This window comes from Xenopus tropicalis, chromosome 8 (assembly GCF_000004195.4).
Source record: "Xenopus tropicalis strain Nigerian chromosome 8, UCB_Xtro_10.0, whole genome shotgun sequence".
NCBI lineage: Eukaryota > Metazoa > Chordata > Amphibia > Anura > Pipidae > Xenopus > Xenopus tropicalis.
Window position 1 is genome coordinate 67,588,599 of NC_030684.2, and position 11,035 is coordinate 67,599,633.

The window sequence follows — 11,035 nt, forward strand, 5'->3', positions numbered from 1 at the left end:
TAAGTGTGAATTTATAAGCTAGCAAGGCTGTCTGATTATATAAGGTTGCAGATTTCCTGATGTAACAGTGTGTAATTATTTCACTTCTAGACATGCTCATCACAAACTGTGACTCACAAGATTTACTGTTTGTGTGGGGTTTTTTGTGGTAGCTTTTGTTTTTTCAGGGTTGGTTAATGGTCATATTAGCTACACGGGAATGACTGATCTAACTTGTCAATCCCGTTCCACTATCTGACTGTAAATATACCTATATATTCTATTAAAAAAAAAAATTTTAGTGAGTGGAATTTTTTTTTAGAGATTCCAGCAGATAAGGAGGGCTGGTTGGCATAAAGGCTAGGCTGGGGGAGAGTGGCATTGCTAGATTACTGAAGTAAACAATGAGTGTCAGGCCACCTTTATCCCAAAGCTTGGGGTGGGAAAAAAAAAAAAAAATCTAGGATACGCCGCACAACAAATCTTCCCAGAATGCTTTCCCGTTGGCAATAAAGTGAATGGCTGATGGGAAAACAATTGCAGCATTTCATTTTCTGAAGTTGCCCAAAGTTTCCTCCAGAGGTAAATGGAACTCCTTAATTACTTGTACTATCCTTATATTTTATTCTTTACTCACAAGGAAACTTTGACAACTATGGAAAAAAAAAAAAAAGTGCCGCCATGTGGCACAAATGATATCAATAAGCACCAGCTACAACTTATGGCACCACTAAGTCATGTTATATTCCCATATAGTAAAATATAATTATAGGAATTCAGGAGTCCATTACCATATAATGGAACAATAAGTGCATTTATACAGATCATAGAACTCCAAGGCAACTTCTAATTTCCTGATATTTTACAACAGGGAATTATTTGTTGTAATACATAAGTTTACGTGAATTACATCTCTAAGCACCATTACAATACTGCAAATGCTTCAAACATCATATGATGCCTTTAATAACTGAATAATTATCTTAAATGGTGAGCACCCTTTATACCTAACAATGGTCAGCAAAGTAATTGGCCTGTAGTTTAGCCAAGGGCCTTAGAAAAAAAAAAAAACCAAAACACACCTCTGCCAAGTGGCTAAAGTGAGGGTTAGCAGATAGAAACTTGTGGACTGCTGCACACTGCGCTCCACCACCAACATATAATTTTTCTCTGTGCTTCCTACTCTAGTTACCCGAAACAATGAGGGACTGGTCAGACTATGCAGGTCAGCTGCTACAGTCAGCACTATGGCAGTAGCTGTATACAAGCCTTAAATCCTGCAGGTTCACCTGTCCAATACTCCACTAGACTGCATCTAAAACACTGCACTTGCCCTATGTGGGCCACCTTAAATAGTCAATCCCACCTCCAGTGTTTTGCTTGATCTAAACATCTTTTTTTGCAAGTTGGAACATGGAAATGTAAGACCTTTCTTGGTTGCTTACACCTAACAGCTTAACCAGCACATTTCTGTTGAAAATTATCCTACTGAACAAAGCAAAGACAGAAAAGCATGTATATGATACAGGTGACAAGCACCCAAGTTGCAAAAGAGCACAAGGTAGCCCTCTACTTAGCACCAAGTACTAAGGGGTAGATTCGGAGCGTTCATCGCCGATTTTTTCGTGCTCGCGCAAAAAATTCGGAAAGGCTCTGCCGCTGTTTACAATGGTCAGTACGAAAATTTCTTGACTTTCAAATCGCCAATACGATATTATCGTGAGTAATACGATTTTTTCGCAAGCATTTTCGGGATATTTGCGATCTTCAGAAATGTTCGTTTCCAATACGAATCTTTCCCATTCGAATTTGTGGATTAGTATATCTGCCCCTAAGTGTATGAGCTCATAGTAAATGAGCCCTTAAATATTATTGCTAATACCATTCCCTCAAAACAGTGGAACAAAAAAAACAAACAATGAGAAACAAATTTATACCACAGATTGAAAGCAACAGCATTTTTAAAAAGTAAGGTAGGCAACTTTCCATGTGTCCATGTGTGCAACTCAGCAGAACCTTTAAGCAAAATAGTAGTTACTTGTACATGCCTTATTGTCATACTGAGACTATATGAAAATGTTGGTTATAGGATTTGCTGTGTTGCACAATTAAATATGCCTAAGTTTATCAAACTGGTTTAATTTATCCCACATAATGTAAATTTAATTATGTAAAGAATGAGCCAAAACTGCATTGTTTTACCATTAGCTGTTTTAAAGTTACCTACTCTGACATTGAATACTGGAATTATAGGGTGGTTGACATTAATTACAGTATCAATTGACATGCTGAACATGTAGTGTAACTAACACCTGCTGGATATGTGAGGTAAGCCTTTACCATTTAAAATACTTGTGTTGTTTGTACTGTTCTTTTTATATACCAGAAATTAACTCACAAGTTTGATAAACTTTTGACTTTCCCCTGGAGATATCCATAGTTTTTCCAAAAACAGTATAAAGACAGGGAAATCCCCAAAGCTATGAAATTACATAATTGTCTTCCTCTAAGCCATACGTCATGGATATATACTTCAGCTTTTTGAGAAACTACAAAATGGAATATAATTTGGCTGGCAGAGGATCCTGGGAATTGTAGTTCAGAGACAGCTGGTGTGTTAGAAACACAGGTTTTATCTGGATTCCCAGATGAGGCAGTTATTTACACTTACGTTATACAGGTAAAAAATGCTTGGGACCAGGGGTTTTCTGGATAAGGGGTCTTTTAGTAATTTGGATCACCATACTTATAAAAATACACCATAAGTCTACAAAAAAAATAATTTAAACATTAAATCCAACAGAATGGTTTTGCATTCGATAAAGCTATATCCAAGTTAGGATCAAGTACAATGTACTGTCTTATTATAGAGAAATCATTTTTAGAAAATTGTAATTGTTTTTAATAAAAGTGGAGTCTATGAGAGATGGCCTTCCCATAATTGAAAGTTTTCTGGATAATAGATCATAGGTCTTCCAACTTAGATTTATACTTTAGTGGATGAAGTTATTAAATACAAAGTAAATATCCAGTACCACATAAAGAATAGGGAGAGATACAAATTCCAAAAAAAAGTAGAAAAAGTGTATTTTCTTGAAGAATAGAGGAGAGGTGATTATTTTAATAAGCATGTCAAAAGTCGGTGCCACATTAGCATTCGCCTATGCAGTTACAAACTCTTGTATTGAGCACAATTAACCTCATCAAGCACCCATAGTCGCTACATGCAAAGGTACAGGGCTTCCTTACTCTGGACTGTGCTGCACATCATGCAATACAGTAGGCACAAATGGTGCATTACACTAATACTGATAAGCACAAGTGCATGCCGGCTGCTTATGTATGGTGTTTTAGTGGGTACAGTTCATGTATATGTTTTCAACTACTGTAGCACTGTGGTTATCAGTAGTAAGCACAGGGCAATGGTAAATGTAAAGTGCCCATACTGAACATGCCTGAAATCCCAGATCAAGCAAACCTAATTTTGTTTCCAACCAACAAACGATAGGTCTGTGTTAATGGAAGTACTGTATTGTAATAATAAATACTTTAAAATAAAGCAACATTACAACACCGATAATGTTTCAGAATATAAAAGATCTGAAGATCATTTTCAAGGTCCTTTCAGCAATCAAAAGGACATGGTGCCGACATTTTATTGTGGTCTGACACTGAGATGGCTGAAGCTCTGCCAGTATCAATTTTCATTTACTTCATATCTATAAATGCAATATGAATGCTACTTTATTGCCCGCGACAAGCATTATACAGAAAATAAACCACACTCAGAATAATCACAATGGCAGGATTAGCTAAGAAATTATTACATCTAAAGGAAAATATTCCTGTTTCTGATTGTCAAATCTAACACCACATACCTGGAAATTCTACATGTTAATTGTGTAGTACTAAAATTCAAGCATAACTTATAAAGATGTGAAGTGACTCTTTTGGCGATGGAAGAATTATTTTCTTTGTTAACATGGTCAAATTCATTGTTGGGGTCATATATAATTAAAGTCTGTTGATTGTTTAGACAAAATGTAGGGTTTACAATTTTTTATTTAGTAAAATAAGAGGATCAAAAAGCATTCACTAAATTTTTGTGAAGATAAACCACTTTGGGGGTATTATAGAACAGGACTCTCTGCCAGAAATTTTCTCAATATCTCAGATATTGATATTTCTGAAGATCGCAAATATCACAAAAATGCTTACGAAAAAATCGTATTAGTCACGATAATATCATATTGGCGTTCCGAAAGTCACAATTTTCATACCGTACGACTGTGAACAGCAGCAGAATCTGTCCGAATTATTTGTGCAAGCGTACAAAAAAAGTCACGTGGGTGTTCGAAAAAGTTGCGCAAGCACGAAAAAATTGTCGAGAATATGCTCAGAGCATTCGTGTCTTAATAAATCTCCTCCTATGTTTCATGTGTATGATTTCTAAATACCATAACAGCTATGCACCATGGGAACCCTCAATAGGTGCTCTTCTGTAGCCTGTTTTACTAAACGCAAAATATAAAAAAATAAATAAAAAAAATAAGAGGATCAATGATCTCTTCTAAGGCACTGTATGTGGAACTCACTGGCTTGCTGCTAATTGACTAATTTAAGAGCCATAATGCCTCAATACATAAATCGAGGGCCATACAAAATTGGTTTGGTGAGATGATGGTGAAAACTTGACTGGCTTGCCCTGACCTTAGCACAACCAAAACCTGTGGTAATGCTTACTGCAACCCAAGCAGTGTACACCCTCAGCCGCTTTTAATTGATTGCTATTAATTTGAATGTTTTATTTACTCTTCACCAAAGAGCAGAGGCTGTATAGGGATACCTGGTTTTTATGTATTTATTTATTAATCTTCTGTGCCCCCACACATACTGGAAAGTTTTGCCTGATTTGTATATTTTTCAAATGATGAAAAACTTGTTTAAACTCATTTTCAAAAGAATTTAAAAAAAAAAAATTAGCATTAGTCAGTCAGATGACTCACATTCCCTATATATGCAACACTGATCTTTTTAAAGGAGAAGGAAAGGCTAATAAAGAGTTAATCTCAAGCTGCAGGCATACCTTCAGTTGTCTCAATAGTGCCCTTAAAGGTGGCCATACACGCACAGACATTATCGTACGAAACCTTGTTTCGTACGATAATCGGTGCGTGTATGGCATGTCGGCGAGTCGACCGATATCGCAGGAAGCTGCTGATATCGGACGACTCGCCAATCGGACCAGTTTGAAAATTTTGATCGGGCGCCATAGAAGGCGCCTGACCAAAATTCTCCCTTCAGAGCTGAATCGGCAGAAGGAGGTAGAAATCCTATTGTTTCTACCTCCTTACCTGCCGATTCAGCCCTGAATGGTGTGTGGCGGATCTTACGATGTTTCGTGCGACCGATGGTCGTACGAAACATCGTCAGATCGCCACGTGTATGGCCACCTTAAGTCTCCCCATATTTCACTTGTTCAGAAACCAAACAGGAAAAAAAAACGCTGAGCTGGGTAGAGAAGATTCCCATAATGCCTCACTCCTGCACTGACCCTGGGACCTGAGATCCTTAGCTTGTACATACATACACATCAGGAGCGTCTGGTTGCTATGGCAACGCAGACCAGGACAGCCGGCAGGAGGAGAAGCAAGAAGCGAGGCGACAGGTGCGGGGAGCCCAATTAAGTGCCAGTGAGAGTCTGGGCTGTAATATGCTTTAGGCTGCCCTCTCACTAACGCACAGTATGACGCCAACAGCCAACAGGTCCCCTCATTAGATACCTGGTCTTATACCCTGCCATAAATATTATAATCAGCGGCGCGGGGGGGTTGGGGGAGGCTGCAGTAGCGGTGGTTTGTGAGCCGGCCAGTGCTTGGATAAATGCGGGGGGGGGGTGGCAGCGCTAGTGGTGGTTTGTGAGCCGGCCGGTGCTGGGATAAAGGCATGCTGGACAAGATGGCGGCGCCGTTCACTGCAACAAGTATGTAGTTTCTAGCATGTGTATCTCTGTAAATCTTTCATTAGGCAACCCAGAAATATAGCGTTTTTACTCAGCAATAGTAGTACTATTTAATAGTGTGCTTAATAGATTTTGACTTTCCTTGTCCTTTAAAGGGACAGTCATGAACATAAACATTTTGTATGTGTCCAAAACTGTAAAATTACACAACAGAAAAGGACATGGTGTTAAGACAAATTCTAAAAATGTTAGAGCCAATTTTGTCGCTGAATATTATTATAATCCTTCATTCACATTTCTCATGCCCCAGAGCAGCTTCAATCACATAATGCACATGGACTAGGTTAATTTCATAAGATGCCATTTAACCTATCCATATAACTTCTGCAATGTGATAAGAGACCATTACATATGGTAGAATATTCAGACTCCTTTTTATATAGCACACGGCAGGAATTAACCTGTGTAGGTACATGTCTGCTGCCTCAACCATGTCTGCCCATAAATGAGTACTTTTGATCACCACTACTATCAAATTAAAGGGAGCTGCTTCCCACTTACTGCACAGGTGAACATACTGGTTGACTAGCAGTTACAAGCATGTGCAACTTCAGGTTACAATCTTGGGCCAAATGGTATTAGAAATGTTCCTTATTACGGTCATGAGAACAACCCTGCAGTGCTCCAAGATATTCTAAGGGCCTAAAGTACCCAAGCAGCCCTTGTTAATCACTAGAGATAGGCATTTCAGTGCTGCATAGAAAATACACTGGACTCAAGAGTCCGTGGTAGCCTCCCTTAGACTTTAGAAGTTCCTGTTGGCACACCAGCTGGGATGGAGTGGTAGTGTGTCAATTGCAACATTTTAGCCTAAATTGGCCCATCTCCTTATTTACTTGATAGGATATGCCTAAATGTGTTTGACATTTTCCCATCAAGTTAATAGGTGGGGTGATAGGGTACATATTTCAGCAGAGTAAAAAGTGTGCCATCTGCTATCATGTCATTAATGTCTTCATTTCTCTAGGACATAACCCTGTGCTAGTTAGTAAAGTTATCCCGAGTAGCATTTGCATTTCGAAATGGAGCAGTAGTGCTTTAGGTGCAGAACCATCAGGAAATGCTTGGCTCTAGAGTTACTAAACCAAATGTAAATGACATCCAAATGTAAAATTACAGAAAATGGAGAGCAGACCGTAGTAAATTGGAAATGAGAAATTAAGGTACAATGCTGCCTCAATGGTCTTGCTATTAAAAGAACTGCCTAAAAAAGACTCACTTATGGCAAGTAATTTTCTTGTTGTAACCTTGAATGACTAAGAGCCTGCATTTGCAGATCAGTGAAATTTCACCTTGAAGTAGTCATGGTGCTCTTTTTTGTGATGCAAAACTTTACATCACTTATTTCTGTGGTCATCACCACTTTTATTGAGCCTCTAACATAATTCTTGAAATATTAAATAGTCTTTTTCTGAAAGTGTATTTCCACAATCCAATATATTTTTTGCTTTGTGTTCATTATAAAGTGCTGCTTAAAAGACTCCACCACAGCATCTACTGGATACATGCATATCACAAGCCATAGGATAAACAGGATACATTTTATATCACACATATATGTATATACAATATTCACAAGCTATATGATGTAGGGAATACATTTGACACCACATTCAATGGCTCAGCTCACAGGAAACACAAAACACAATTTTACCCCCCATCCCCAACCCTGGGTAGAATCCACAAAATATATACCAAATATATAAAACTACCTTACGCAATGACTCATCTTGTTTTTTGTATAGACAGAGGAATAAAAGAAAATGCTGTTCTCAAGTCACTACTTGAAAATAATCTCACAAACATTTACTGTCCCCTTCTGTTCTGTACATTATATGACTTTATGGACATCCACATCACATTAATGTAATGACAATTTATTAAGCAGAATAGAAAATTACGGTTAGTATGATTCAGCAAGTAGGATCAATTAACTCCCACAATGCCAGACAGGCCTGCAAAGCTGTTCACTGCAATGCAGTCTAGATATTCCAGTTACCAAAAAGGTTAAAATAAATCAGTAACATGAGAAAGTATTCTGCACACAGGGTTTAAAGTAGCAGTCACTAACTCTTATAATACCAGCATGGAAAATATTTTTCTATTTAAATTAAATCCAACTCTCCACATGTCATTTATTTACAGTACACAGAGCCCTACCTTAAATGAGACATGGGGAATTAGAAAACCATATGGGTAGCAACAGAAGTCAAAATAAAAGTGAGACAATGTTCAAACCTGATAAAGCTTATACTCTACAAATTACAGACAACGTAATTTATATTTCTTCCCATTGCATCTGGAACATTTCACCTTGATCAGATGTTCTGGACCGATTAGTCCTTGACAGCATTAAAGGAAGTGGTATCTTGGAAAAAGTGCAGAAAACCTTGCCTTAAGTCAATTTATATATATGTTTATCTGCTAAGAGAAAATTGCAAGAGTAATCTATAAGGGCTTAAAACGTTAACATTATAGTCTACATTTTAAACCCTCCAAGGATTTGGTCAGCATAACTATAAAGTATATAGATTTGCTAAGCATTCCACAGTATCTCTGATTGGTTCCTTCTATTAAATCAATGGAAACCTGCAGAGATCTGCAGAAACATCCCAAGCACCTCTGCACCCTATTGACATGCATAAGGGGTTAATCAATGAAAGCATCACCTTAACAAGGATCTCATTCTTTGTTTCCAGGCAGAATACAGTGCAGATGTTAGAGAAGCCAGACTGCGCATGTGCTCAGCAACTGTGCATAAAGTCTCCCACTCACGAGCACTTATGTACTTTATTCAGCTCGTCCAAAAAAGTCACAGCAAATATGCTTGTTTAAAAAAAAATAAAAAAAAAATTCTGCACTACATTATATTCCATTACCGACCTACACTCCCCACAATAAAACCTTTCAAAGATAAATTCTGTATTTAAGAATAGATATAGTACAAAAGTTTTATATATAATACACAATCATTAACATTCACTCATACGCACATAAAAACATATAAAGTTCTGCACATAAAATCTGTCAGGAGGCAAACAAAAGTATAGATACATCATGAAATATTATAACTTCTCTTATACTGACAAGCGTTTTCTATACAAAGCATATGCCCAAGTATTTCTTTTGTATCAATAAAGAATGAATCTATGGGGGAAAAGAAACGTGTAATATAAAAACAAAGTACACAAAGTATTTTGCAATAATAATACGGTAACATAGTCGAAACAAATTAAATATAAAAAATAATATCAGCATTGCAGAGAAAAATAAATGCTTTAAAAATAAAATGACGTTGCACACAGTATTTAAGAGTATTAAGTACAATTTCTGCAATCATCAAGAGAATAATATACACAGTACCTATTCATGAATCATATTTGCCAGTGTTTCTATTACTGACAGTTGCTAGAAGAGAAAAAGGCATAGTCCCAGGCAAGTTGAGCTGCATATGATATGCTCCCTGCACATGCTGCTCACACCCTGTGCTTTCCAGTACAAGTGGCTGGAATGGGAGAGTGGTGACAGTGCACTGAAAAAACAAAACTGATGCTCTATGAAGACAGTACAAAGCTGCATGTGAGGATAAGGTGAACTTCAGCATCCCCCTTACCTTATGCTTTCAAGCTGATCAAGCAACCCCAGCAGGTCTCAGCTGCAGTATGCCATTTGTAAGAAGCGGAAGCAGCAAGAAGCAGAACGGACGGAGCGTTGGGTGAGGTTTTAGCATGGGTGTATAATGAATGCCGCCATTTTAAAGCCTGGCTTCTGAAATCACTAAGCATAACCAAATTAAAGCACGCCCCACGTACATAACTTCATTGCTGGGACGTGCAGCTGGGATGCAGTTACTGTGCTGCAGGGTGTGAAACGTCAAGCTGACAGAGCTAGCTCTGATTTCTTTGCTAGACCCAGATTAAAGCCGTAGGATTTCAGCACTTTCAAGTGTAGAGAGTCAGGTTTCTTATTTTGGTAATCGTTATTTTATCTTATGTTAGATACGGAAACTACTTTGCCGAGGCCGAAGCAAAACATTTTTTTCTTATCTATTTCCTGTCTCCCTCTGCTTTACGGACTTGGTACATTCCACGAAACACCGCACCTAATAGCCTTCAGGAGCTATGTCGTATTCTGTAGCTCAGCCTGGCTGCTGCCATAGCAACACAGCTAAAACCTTCACTAATGCTGCAAATAAATCTACCATTACAATAAAGGTGACTCAAACCAATTAGTGAAAGCAAATTCACTAGTAAAAATGAAACTCAGGCTCACAGTCCGGTCATGTCACTCCAAAACACAGATCATTTTAAAGTAAAACCATTTCCTGTCCTTGCAGGAAACATTAAACATTTAAAAAGTTATTTTTTAAAAAAGTGGTAATTATCCAACAAATTATTATTAACATTTATTTATAAAGCGCCAACATATTCCGCAGTGGTGTACAATAAGTCTGTACTAAAATGACATACACTGGCTATATTGCAAATTTTCATAATTGTTCTGTCATGTTACAATTTCATATGATACAAAAATGATTAAGATGGAAACTGCATTTGAATAAATACCGAAACACACATTTAAAAGTGCACTAAAATGATTGCTTCAATTTTTTTTTTTTTTAAATAAATGATGTCATTTAGGTAACCTCTTAGTGACCATGGGGTGTTATGGGAAATATTTACACCTACTGGTTATCTGATTATCATAAAAAAAGATGGTTTATATATATATATATATATATATATATATATATATATATATATATATATATATATTTTACAGGAGTAATGCCAGCACACACAGGGTTTCATACAAATTTATATAAAATGATATTTATTGAGAAAAAAGGAGCAAAATAAACATAGCAAGTCTCAACGTTTCTGTCCCCACTGGGACTTTCATCAGGAGGCAAAAACTGAAGCGCCATATTTCTTCTCTGATCACTGTGTACATTAACTCAGCCTATCTACCTTTCTTTAAGGGTAACCAAAGCACCAGAACCACATTTGCCCTTTTTGATTGTATGGAAGCTGA

At 37.3% G+C, this 11,035-nt stretch overlaps 1 protein-coding gene across 5 annotated transcripts in view; it reads right to left on the bottom strand.

Annotated features, from left to right (window-relative positions):
• mbnl3 (muscleblind-like splicing regulator 3) overlaps positions 1-10,068 on the bottom strand; it is an 81,165-nt gene extending 71,097 nt beyond the window's left edge. Inside the window, exon 1 of one of the 5 annotated variants that reach the window (XM_031891280.1) lies at positions 9,615-10,065. The gene's annotated coding sequence lies outside the window, so the exon portion shown is untranslated. Of the gene's footprint in view, positions 1-9,614 lie in introns of all 5 variants that reach the window. The other 4 variants (XM_012969436.3, XM_002932586.5, XM_012969433.3 and 1 more) reach the window with 4 other exon arrangements.
• Between the last annotated feature and the right edge of the window lie 967 nt (positions 10,069-11,035).